General features: G+C 35.3%; 1 long non-coding RNA gene across 1 annotated transcript in view; it reads right to left on the reverse strand.

Moving 5' to 3' along the window:
* Positions 1 to 1,540: 1,540 nt before the first annotated feature.
* Positions 1,541 to 13,114, reverse strand: part of LOC144320176 (uncharacterized) — a 28,999-nt gene continuing 17,425 nt past the window's right edge. Inside the window, exon 3 of the long non-coding RNA XR_013385740.1 lies at positions 1,541 to 1,851. This is a non-coding gene — a long non-coding RNA (uncharacterized LOC144320176). The remainder of the gene's footprint in view (positions 1,852 to 13,114) is intronic.

The raw sequence follows: 13,114 nt of genomic DNA on the forward strand, positions 1-13,114 counted from the left end.
CAAAAGACAAACATGAAAATGGTGAGAACTATAATGTCAATTCAAGAGTGGAGAAATATCAGAAGAAAATAAATGAGGTAGTGAGCCAGAGAAAGAGGGAGGGGCATCATCTGAGCTTATGTGGTTAAGAAATCCCTTACAACACTGGGGACATTTGAGATACCATCCCAGTGACAGAAATAAGCCAGCCATCTGAAGAGTCTTTCATATTAGCATAGACAGTGGCTCATCATCTCAAAGCTGGAAGTATCTGGGGACATTTGAAGAAGAGAGAAAGCCAGTGAGACTGACAGGATGTGCGGTAGAAAATGCTTCCAGAGAGGTAAGCAGGTGCCAGATCAGTTTGAGAACTTTCTAGGTAATTACGTTAGATTGTAAATGAGGAGCCCCTATAGTAAACAGAGGAGTTGCATGTTCTGATAGATGTTTAAACAATATCCTTGGATGTTGTCTGGAGAATCGAATGTAGGAAGCAAAAGAAAAAGAGAGCAGAACATACAGGAAGCTCTCACTACAGTCTAGGCGAGAGGTATACACATCTTTAATGGAAGTGGGAGTAGTGAAAACAGTAGTAGCCTTGGCAGGTTTGGGTTCTTACTTGGACACAGACCTTTGTGGCTGTGGTGTGCTGGTGATCTGGCTCCATAACCAACCAAACAAACTTTGATGTGTGATAGTGCCAATTTTTATGCTGTAAATGTGTCAACTATGAGCATGTTTGAACTATCAATACAATATCACTGAAGATGTAGCTAAGGAAGGATAAGCAGGAACAGCTCTTCGGAGTCATTATGAACCAGCTCCAACATATCACTACTTGCCTGCCTTCTGCATTTCACTCAACTGCCATCTTTTCTCTTGGTTGTTATCCCACTCATATCACACCACTGTTCTACCTCAACTGGGATGAAATGTCACTCCATGTAGCAAGAGATCTGTGCTTTTGCATAGTGTCACGGTGGTCAAAGGATAATTTCCACACAAAACCTTAAAAGAGGGAAATGTGAGGCAAGATAAAACTAGTAAATTGAATTGTCCACTCTTTCACTTTTTAAGATTTATTTATCTATTTAAGAGAGGGAGAGAGAATGACTGAGCCTCCCAGGGTCCCCTTTTCTCCCTTTCAGTATGAAGCTAGATATAGTTTTACTGATGCAAACAATTGCTCTGACTTTTAGTGGCCGATATTGTAACACGACATAATGCATCATTTACATGATCTGTTTCCTGGCATTTACGTGATTTGTTATCCTCACCTTCGCATCCTTGGGCTGGATGGCATGTCACACATAGAGTGTCAGACCTTCAGTGCTTCCTTGAAGCTCTTGTTTCTAGTGGATGTAGACAGAGATTTGTATGTGTGTAAGTAGGTATGAGTGCATGATAGACAGACATGACTATGCTTGCTAATAGAATGGACGTGTGGGATGACAGAGAAAAAGAAGTGGCCAATTGTTTTTCAATAAAATTTTTATTTTAGAACAGTTTAGATTTACAGAAAGATTGTGAAGATAGTACAGAAAGTTCTCATGTACTCCCCATCTAGCTTCCCTTTTTTATTATCATCTAACATGGTACGTATGTCACGATTAATGAACCAATTTTGTAACATTGTTGTTAACTGAAGTCCGAGTTTTATTCAGATCCCCTTAGTTTTTATTGAATGTACTTTTTGTCTTCCAGGATCTCATCCAGATACCTCACTGCATTTGATTGTCTTGTTCCCTTAAGCATCATCTTGACTGTGACAATCACTCAGACTGCCCTTGTTTTTGATGCTCTTGAGAGTTTTGAAGAAATCTGCCCAGTTATTTTGTAGAACGTTCCTTATTGAGATTTGTCCAGTGGTTTCTAGGAATAGAGAAGGATTATCTGTTTTGGCAAAAAAGATCACAGAAGTAAAGTCCATTTTCATCTTACATCAAGGGGACATACAATCAACATGCCTTATATTGACCTTAACTTCTGAGCTCACATAGTCTTTGCCAGATTTTTGTGCTGTCAAGTTATTCCTTCCCCATCTCCCTTTCCCACATTGTGCTCTGGAAGGCAGTCACTATGTGAAGCTCATTCTTTTCCTTAAAAACATTTTATTTATTTATTTATTTATTTATTTATTTATTTATTTATTTATTTAAGGGAGAGAGCGCACAAGCAGGGGGAACAGCAGGAAACCTGACGCAGGGCTTCGTCCCAAGGACCCTAGGATCATGACCTGAGCCAAAGACGGATACTCAATGGACTGAGCCACCTAGGAACCCCTGAAAGTCATACTTAATAGTGGAAAATTATGCTGTTCCTGAGAGTAGAGTACATAAATTATTTGGGATTCTACTGTACAGGAGATTTGTCTCTAATTATTTATTTAAATATTTAATCATTTACTAGTATCAATATAAATTCATGGTTGTATATATATATATATATATATATATATATATATCATGGGTTATAATCTGATACTATTTTGTCTATTTTCTTGCTCAGATAATTTCAGTTTTGCCATGGAGAGGTCTTTTAATTGGCTCCTACCCCATAGCATGGGTTTTTGTTTGAGCACTTCCTTACTTTCAGAGACTGCAAAATGCCAAGTTCATCCTTTGTTTCCTGTCCCTATCCTTGAAAAAATCAGCCCATTTTGAAGAGTAGCATTACAAATTAAGATCTAGGACCTTGACATGCTAATTGTTACTGAAATGCCTTTGGTTCTATGCTTTCCCTGCTGACAAAGCAAGGAAAAATGTGTGTACATTAACATATATAGATCTATGTATTTTTATATATATCTCTATGTGTATTAAGTTAAATATCAGTAGAAATGTCAATAGTGAGTCTTTACTGATATTTCCAACTCTAATCCATCAGCACATGAAACACTTTAGCCTTCTCCCCTTTCTTGCCTGTAAACTTCCACTCCAGCAGTGAGAAATCGGCTTCTTACCATCTGCCATCCATTTACCAAATTTTTCAGTTTCAGTGTACACGTGCCCATGTATATCAGCATCTGAACTGTTAACCCATACCCCCATGGGGAAAATTATCGACTAGAGTACGGTCCTCACATACAATTTCCTTAGCCTTTAGTTTACTGACACATTTCATTTCTGAAATCACTTAGGTCAACACCTTTCCCCCCCACATCCTTTGGTGAAGTTGTTTTATATATCTGTAAAAAATTAGATTATTTTGTAACATTTTGCAATGCATCTTGATGTTCCTTGATCTGATTTTTTTCAAAATTTTGCATACATTTTCAAATTTGTAAGAACTCTTTGTACTTTAAAGTTCTATGGGTTTTCAAACATGTGCACCTTTATAGTATTACACAGAATATTCACTCTGTGTTGTCTTTTCAATTAGACTTACATCAATACAAATGCCTGGCAACCACTGCTTTTTACCTTCTTTATAGTTTCTATAACTTTGCCTTTTCTAGAAGACCATATAATTAAAATCATATAGTATATAACCTTTCAGAATAGTTTATTTCAATCAGCAATATGGATTTAGTAGCTTTCCTTGGTGTAATAGCTCATTTCTTTTTATCACTGGATACTATTATATTTATGGATATACCACAATTACAGTTCACCTATTTAAAGACATATTGGTTGCTTTCAGTTTGGGGTGATTATGAATGAAGCTACTATAAACATTCACTTACAGGTTATCATGTAAACACAGCATTCATATATATTGGTAATTATCAAGTAGAGCCATTACTACATTGTATAGTAAAAATATTCTAGCTTTTTGGGAGCTATCAAACTGTCTTCCAAAATAACAATGTATATTCCTACCAGCAACGAAAGAGAGAACCTGTTGTTCCACATCCTTGCCAGCTATGGATGAATATTGTCAGATTTTGGGATTTTTAGCCTTTCTAATAGGAGTGTAGCACTATATCATTTTAATTCGCATTTTGTGAACAAAATATTAGTTGAGCATCTGTAATAATGATTAAATGTGCCATGCATATATCTTCTTCATTGAGTTATCTGTCAGATATTTTGGCCGTTTTTTGATTGGTTGTTTTCTTTATTGCTGATTTTTTTCTTTTTTTTTTCTTTTTTTTTTTACATTTTTTTTTATTGGAGTTCAATTTGCCAACATATAGCATAACACTCAGTGCTCATCCCGAGTGCCCCCCTCATTGCCCATCACCCAGTCACCCCAATCCTCCACCCACTTCCCCTTCCCCTTTCATTTCCCAGAATTAAGTGTCTCTTATCTTTTGTCACCCTTACTGATATTTTCACTCATTTTCTCTCCTTTTCCTTTATTTCCTTTCACTAATTTTTATATTCCCCAAATGAATGAGACCATAGAATGTCCTTTTCCGATTGAAAGTTCTTTTCATATTTTGGAAATAAATCTTCAATTAGGTGTTTTACAAATGTTTTCTCCCAATCTCTAACTTGTCTTTTCATTTTTTTTAACTTGAATAAGTTCCAACTTATCAATTATTTTTGATAGATTATAATTTTGCTGTTTTATCTAAAAACTTACTGCCATATACAAGGTCACATTGATTTACTTACATGTTTTCTTACTAGAAGTTTTAAAGTTTTGTGATTTATATTCAGCTTTATAATCAACTGTTGAGTTTTTCTTTTTTTTGAGTTTTTAATTTTTTTTGAGTTTTTCTTTTTAATTGTACATCTGTGTCACACTGATTTTTATTTATTTATTTTTTCCCCAGTCTGGACATCAAATTGTTTCACAATAATTCGCTGAAAGACTATCATTTCTCCATTGAATACCTTTGCTTCTTTATACAGGACCAGTTGACTGTATTTATATGGGTCTATTTTTGGCCTCTCTATCCTGTTGCATTGATCTGTGTGTTTATTCTTTTGCGTGTGTGTGTGTGTGTGTGTGTAGAAGGCATCTCTTTTGGGATCCCTAGGTGGCTCAGTGATTGAGTGTCTGCCTTTGGGTCAGGGCATGATCCTGGGGTCCTGCATCAAGTCCTGCATTGGGCTTCCCACAGGGAGCCAGCTTCTCCCTCTGCCTATATTGCTGCCTCTCTTTCTATGTCTCTCATGAATGAATAAATAACATATTTTTTAAAAGGGGGGGAAAGCATCTATTTTTATTTAAATTCAATTTACCAACATATAGTAGTACATCACTAGTTTCAAATGTAGTTTTCAATAATACATCAGTTGTGTATAACACCCAGTGATCATCAAATCACATGCCTTCCTTATGCTCATCACCAAGTTATCCTATCCACCCATTCACTTCCCCTTCAGCACCCATCGGTTTGTTTCCCAGAGTTAATAGTCTCATGGCTTGTCTTCCTCTCTTATTTTCCCCTTTCCGTTTCCCCTCCTTCTCTTATGCTCCTTGCCCTATTGCTTATATTCTGCATATACATGAAACCATATGATAATTGTCTTTCAGATTTTTTTAAGATTTTATTTATTTATTCATGAGAGACACACAGAGAGAGGCCATAGGCAGAGGGAGAAGCAGGCTCCATGCGGGAAGCCTGATGTGGGATTCAATCCCAGGACCCCAGGATCACGCCCTGGGTCAAAGGCAGACGCTCAGCCACTGAGCCACCCAGGCATCCCATCTTTCTCAGATTAACTTATTTCACTTAGAATAATACCCTTCAGTTCCAACCACATAGATGAAAATTATTGATATTTATCCTTTCTGATGGCTATTCTTTTTCTTCTTTAGTCTGGTGGTGTGGTGAGTTATATTGATTGAACTTTGAGTGTTGAACCAACCTTACATCTTTGGAGTATCTCACTTATTTATAGAGCATAACACTTTGTATACATTGTCAAATTCATTTTCTGATATTTCTATAAGAAGTTTTGAATCTAGATTTAGAAGAGACATCGATGTGTAATTTTGCTTTCTTATAATATCTTTGTATGCTTTGAGTATTAGGGTAATCCTGCTCTCATAGAATGAGTTAGTAAGTTTTAACTCTTGTTCCATTGCTACAATTACTAGTAAAAACATCTGGGACTCGTGCTTTCTTTGGGGGCTATTAACTGATACAATTTCCTTAACAGAAACAAAGTTATTTCAATTATATATTTCTTTGTGTGTGAATTTTGGTAGTTTTTGTGTTTCTTGGAATTAGCATATCTTATCTAAGTCATCGTTTGTATGGGCATAGAGTTGTTCATAATGTTCCTTTACTATCCTTTTATGTTCGGGAATCAGTAGAGATGGTTCTTCTTTTGTTTCTGATATTATTAGTATTACCTTTTCTCTTTTTCTCTTGGTTAGTGGTTTATAAATTTTATTGATCTTTTCAGAGGACCACTTGTTTTTCAAAGAACTAACTTTAAAGCTGACACTTGTTTCTTATTCTGAGGTCTACTTTGTCTAAAATTAATATTAGCTACTCCAGTATTCTTTCAACTAGGGTCAGCATGTCATATCTTCCTTCATCCCTTTACTTTTTCTCACAACAGAGGCTTTATATTTAAAATAGGCTTCTCTTTAACAATGCATAATTGTTTTTCTTTTAATCACCTTAGATATTTTCTGTGTTTGAATCAGTACATTTAGACTATTCATACTTAAAGTAATTATAGATATATTGGTTTGATACTATTTTTACCAGTTTCTATTCATTACTTTTGTTTTTATTTTTATTTTTCTATTTTTTCTGATGTTAATTATACATTTATTTAACATATCTATTATATCCTTTTAAAATATTATTGGTTATCCTCAGAGTTTGCAGTATACATTTTTAACTAATTTAACTGCATCTTCATGTAACACTATACTGTTTCATGTATAGTGCAAGTAACTTAGAGTAGTTCCAATTTTTCCCTCCTATCCCTTATGACATTTCTGCCATTCATATCTCTTATCGACCAGTTATAATATCCAGTATATGTTTACTATCATTACTTTAAATATGTAACTATCTTTAGTTAAATTGATAGTAAGAATTTTAAAAGATTTTATTTTGTCATCATATATTCCTTTTATAACACTCTCTTTATGTAGATCTGAGTTTCTAACCTAAGTAATTTTCTTCTTCCCTGAATCACTTCTGGTCAACATTTTTTTAGACATTATTTATTTATTCATGAGACACACACACACAGAGGCAGAGACACAAGCAGAGAGAGAAACAGGCTCCACGCAGAAGGAGATGCTCAACCACTGAGCTACCCAGGCATCCCTAGTCAACATTTTCTTAGTGCAAATATGCTAGCTGTGACTTCCCATTAGCTTATAGTTGTCTGATAAAGCCATTATTTCTCCTTCACGTCTGAAGTATAATTTCACTGCATAAAGCATACTAGATTATTGGATTATTTTTTTCCTTTCAATAATTTGAATATTTCATTCTGTTCTCTTTTTGCTTGAATAATTTCTGACAAAACATTTGCTTTAATTTTTAACCTTGTTCCTATATAAGTAAAGCATACTGTCTTCCCTCTAGATTCTTTCAAATCTTTCTCTTTGTCTTTGGTTTTCTGCAGTTTGTATATGATTTGCCTAGGTATCATTTTTGGTATGTGGCTCATAAAATGTTATCTGAGCTTCCTTAATCCATGGTTTGGTATGTGTTATTAATTTTGGATATTTCACAAATATCATTATTTCAAACATTTCTTTGATGTTACTTCTAACTTCTGTTTCTGATAGTTCAATAATGTATATGTTCCGCCTTTTGAAATTGTCCCACACACTCACAGTTCTTTTATGTTCTACTCTTTTCTCTTTTTCCTTCTCTTTTTTACCCTCTTTACATATAAGTCTGGTATATTTCTATTGATCTTTCTTCTAGCTTACTAGTCTTCCCTTGGCTATATTGAATCTATCATTGTGTCAGTCAAAGGCCTTCTTCATTTTTGTTATAGTATTTAACACACTAATCATAATTATTTTACATTCCCTGTCTCATAACTCTGACAACCTTTATCATATTTGAGTCAGATTCTCGTAATTGCTTGGCCTCTTTTGGCTGTATTTTTACTTGCCTTTGGCATGCCTTGTTATTTATTTTTGGAAAGTTCAGCATGTTTATCAAGTAATAGGAACTTGGAAAAATAAGCTTTTAGTGGGAGGATTTATGTTAATCTGATGAGAAGTTGGGTTGTCTTTGATATTTGCCATAGCTTTAGTGCCAGGGGTTTCAAATTCTTCCAAATATCTCTATTTTCTCTCCTCTGTTGACTTTGGGCTTTTCTAAATACTCCCCCTCAGAATCTTGCAGGTATTTCAGCTGAAAACAACTATTACTACATTAGAGCTCTTTAGATGTGAAGGAAGGGAAAACATTCTTTAATTTTATGATAAGTCTCAGTCTTTTAGTAGGCCTGGGTCTCTTGGCAGGGGCCTTACAACTCTATCTCATGTCCTCTTAGACAGGATGGCTAGAGGACGGACTAGATGAATTAACATATGGAAAGGAAAAAAATAGCTGTAAGAAGATTAATATAGAGGTAAACAAAAATATCCTTGACCTCAAGGATCTTTTGTAATGAATTAGTATATTTACAAATATCCAATATATTGGTTCACACTAGGGTGATTTTGTATTTGATGATAAGAAACAATCATCAAGTAGATGACTTTATTGACATTTGTTTTCAGAGTTAAGTACTGTCTTTTTGGTGGGTTAAGAAGCAGTTCATCCTTTTCTATGCTTTTTCTCCAAGTATACATCTTCAAAACTTTAGCATAAATCAGAGCCATATGATAAAAGGAGGTTGGGTCATGAATTGCTATGTGGGAGATACACTCACCAAGGAGAATCATCAAGGAGAATGACCCCGTGGAAGTTATATGAGAAACAGTAAACACTTCTATGAAATCAATTTAGAGGCTGTTTGAAGGACATATAGCTTTGTTCTATAGGTTAACCTTACATAGCTTCATCTTCTTGTTAGCCAGCCTTTCTCACACTTTACATTTGTCAGTTAGATTTAGTGCTTCAGTTACTATGATGCTAATCTGTGGAGGATAAGATAGAGTGTGTGGTTTTGTTTCCAAACCCCCTTTTCCGGGATCCCTGGGTGGCGCAGCGGTTTGGCGCCTGCCTTTGGCCCAGGGCGCGATCCTGGAGACCCGGGATCGAATCCCACATCGGGCCCCCTGTGCATGGAGCCTGCTTCTCCCTCTGCCTATGTCTCTGCCTCTCTCTATTTCTTTCTCTGTGACTATCATAAATAAATAAAAATTAAAAAAAAAAAAAAACCCTTTTCCAAATAAAAACTAATGTAAAATTGATTCAAATGGAGTTGCTTGGGTCCCGTACTGGCTGGGGTGCTTGGGGTGCATCCAGTGGGGCCATTCTATCTAGCCTCTGTGTTGACATTTGAGTTTTCTGCTCAATACCTTCAAGAGTCTGAAGGCCATGGTTTGAAACACATGGGGACACTAATATTGAAAAGCATGCTGGAGTCAACAGATACGGTTTTTAGTAGTCTAGGCTTTGCTAGTTACATGTTATGTGACATAGAAGAGTCATTTTTGTCACTGAATCCAGTATTCTTAATTATGAAACTTGAGGATGTTTAAATTTTAATTAAGTTAAATTTAAAGCAATAACATAAACTAAAACTGCCCGTCAACTTATTATCTGAATCTGTAAAGAATTTCCACAAGCTACAAAGTCCTAAGACTAATTTATTTAAAAAATGAATTTAGGGCAGCCCAGGTAGCTCAGCGGTTTAAGCGCTGCCTTCAGCCCAGGGTGTGATCCTGGAGTCCAGGGATCGAGTCCCACATCGAGCTCCCTGCATAGAGCCTGCTTCTCCCTCTGCCTGTGTCTCTGCTTCTCTCTTTGTGTGTCTCTCAAGAATAAATAAATAAAATCTTAAAAAAAAAAGCCTTTGTTACCTTTGAAAAAAAATAAATAAATTTGATTATTTAATTTAAAAAAAATAAATCAGAGGACAAGTAATGTTGGCCATTTAGAAAAGTTTGTGCTGTTTTGGGAAAGAGAAAAAGCACCTGAAAATGTGCAAAAATGTGTCTTTCCTCCTCCTCTCATTGTCTGCTGCGTCAATTCATTCAGAGATGTTTATTAAGTACCATCAAGATTGCAAGATATGCAATTTGGAATTTCAAAATTTATATTAACCAGAACACTGAAAAACTATTCGTCTAATAAGCAAATGCGGAATTTTAAAGCCTCACTAGTGCCATCACTTACCCTTTATAAATACTTGCCTTGATCTGTGCAATCAAAGGCTGAATTTTTTATAAAATACATAAACAGAGATACAGAAGGCTGATAAAAATGATCACCTATGTTTATACAATTATGGATGATGTTAGTGATTTTATCAGTAAAAAAGTGATACATACTCTGCATAGATTTGGAAGGTATAAATGTGTAATCAGAACAATATCATCTTATAAAATTTAGCTTATTTAGCTTAATATAAAAATCATTGCCAAGAGATTGTGGGGAAAGCTAAGATTTATGGATTCTTGCTGCTCTATCAAAACTGCCAACAGAAAGTTTAATCTGGTTGCTAGGAAGAAGTCCAGTGAGATTATTTGACACGTATGTCACTGCCTTGAATCTTGAGGTCAGCATAGTACACTACCAGATATGGTGATGATATAGCTTGGCAAGATGATAGTCCTTGCCCCCTGGCAATGAGAGGCCTTCTATAGGGCTGTCTGCATTTTCTTGTGCTGAAGAACCCAAGTTGTATAATATTGAGACGAAGACTGTCTCTACTGCCGTGTGCTACTGAAAATCATTTTCAAAATATTCCCCAGGACTCACGCCGTCAAAGTTCCTTTTGCTCATAAATTCTTCAGACTGCAAGTTCATGTTTTGTAGAGGAAGATCATAAATTCGACGTTACGCACATGGATTCCTAGATGCCTTTGAGACCTTGAAGTGTCCAGTAGTCCATTGTATATATGTCTGAAGGTCAGAAGAAGGATTTGAACTAGAGATAAAATTTTGTTCATCTTCTGAGTATAGAAGAGTCTGTGCATGGAGGGTAGAGAGTGAGAGGAGAAGAGCTTTGAGACTTTTCCTGAAAGACTCAATATTTTAAAAAGTGTTGGCGGAGATGGAGCCCACCAAAAACACTGAGAAAGGAAATCAGAAGGGAAAGATGAACATCTGGAAGGAATGTGCACCATCCTGGTAATGAAAGCAAGAGAAACTTTCCGAAGGGCAGGTGTGGGGAACTGTTTATAGTTGCTAAGATTTCTAGTAAAATAAACATGGAAAAAAATGCATTTCGTTTGGAGATATGGAGGTCTCTCAACAAGTAGGCAAATTCACATTATCCATGGATCCCATACTTGGGAATTCACCTATTCACTACAGTTTATTTGCAATCCCCCACATCAATATTTGCAGTATTTTCACCATCATTTGTGGATATGCACAGAGCTGCAAAAAATTTCTTAGCCTATGGTGCAGGTACCCAGCTGAGGCTGAACCGGGCATCATTCTGCCTTCTTTCTTTCAGTTCTCATACCACAAATGTGTCTTTTTCATACTTTATTTAGTGGCAGGTATTTCTCATTTGTGTGTTGGTGATGGTGGTTGTGGTGACTTCAGTGTTTCAAATATCCTCCAAGCATAGCGCCGAAGTATTGTCTGATGTTACTTACCAAGTGTGAGAAGGCTGGGATGTGCCTTATGAAGAAAATACAGGTGTTAATTAAATTCATTCATGAATAGTTTATAGTGCTATTGGTCGTGAGATCAATGTTAAAGACTCAACAATGATATGGAATAAGGTGTCTTTAAATGGAAACATGATAAAACAGGTTACTTACTGACCTATTGATGAAAATACTTTAACTAGAGGCTTATAGGAACCACTACCGGTATTTCTCCTAGGAGCAAATGGTTCATAATAAGCTCATTGCTCATGGTGATGTTGTAGAATGCAACTACTAAGAATAATGAGAAGCACTTATATATTTAAATGAATCAATACAATTTTTATCAGACATTTGTACCATAGAGACAGAGAATTCATTATCACCCTAAGCAGGCTTGTGTCACTTTGGATTTTATGTTAAAATATTCTTTTTTATATTAAAATATTCTTAATATTTACTGAAATCTCTCCCACTATTTCTCCTGTTGATTAGGAGATTCATTTGCTTTATTTTAGTAAAGCTTCATTTATTTCCTTTATTTTAGTGCAAACTTGGAAACTTTTATAGCAATTTTAATTTCAGTTGAGAGTTGGAAAACATTTATCTTTCAATATCATTTTTTTAATTTGGACTAGTAGAGAATAACAGGTCAGTATAATTGCCTGATACTTTCTATATTGTATAGTTTTTTGGTCTAAATAAAATAATTTGTATATCTATGTTTTAAAATGCTGGAAAAAGAGTATTAAATTTACCATTTGTTATTTGTCTTTACCTCCTTGTCTCTGATTGCTCTCTTATTAATAAAATGCCAAAAAATGTATTATTTGACTCTTCAAACTCTTTTTCACTGTGTTATTCTATGAAATCAACTTGGAGATTGGGTTGAAGGACATATAGCTTAGTTCTATAGGTTAATCTTATATAGTTTCATCTTTCATCAGCTAGTCTTTCTCACAAGGTACATTTGTCAAAGTTAGATTTAGTGCCTCAGTAACTATAGTACTAATCTGTGGGGAGTAAAGGTAGAGTGTATGGTTTTATTTTCAAACCCCCTTTTCCAAATAAAAGTCTATGAGGAAAGCTTAATATGTAAAATCAATTCAAGCAGAGTTGCTAGGGTCCCATAGTGACTGGGGTGCTTGGGGTGCATCCCAGTGGGGCCATTCTATCTAGTCTCTGTGTTGACATTTGAGCTTTCAGCTCAATACCCTTGGGAGTCTGGAGGCCATGATTTGAAACACATGGGGACGCTTATATTGAAAAGCATGCTGGAGTCAACAGATATGGTTTTTAGTCTAGACTTTGCTAGTTACATGTTATGTGACACAGAGGAGTCATTTTTGTCACTGAATCCCGTATTATTAATTATGAAATAAAAATTCTGATATCTAAGGCCATGGTATCTATGAAAGAGTTTTTAGATACTATAGAAATTGGAAAGTATTCTTGAAACATTGCTAGATGTATGGGTTTAGGGATAATCTAGAATTATTTGTTTCCAAAATTATCAGTCTAATAAAAATAT

Source organism: Canis aureus, chromosome 9 (assembly GCF_053574225.1).
Source record: "Canis aureus isolate CA01 chromosome 9, VMU_Caureus_v.1.0, whole genome shotgun sequence".
Taxonomy (NCBI): domain Eukaryota; kingdom Metazoa; phylum Chordata; class Mammalia; order Carnivora; family Canidae; genus Canis; species Canis aureus.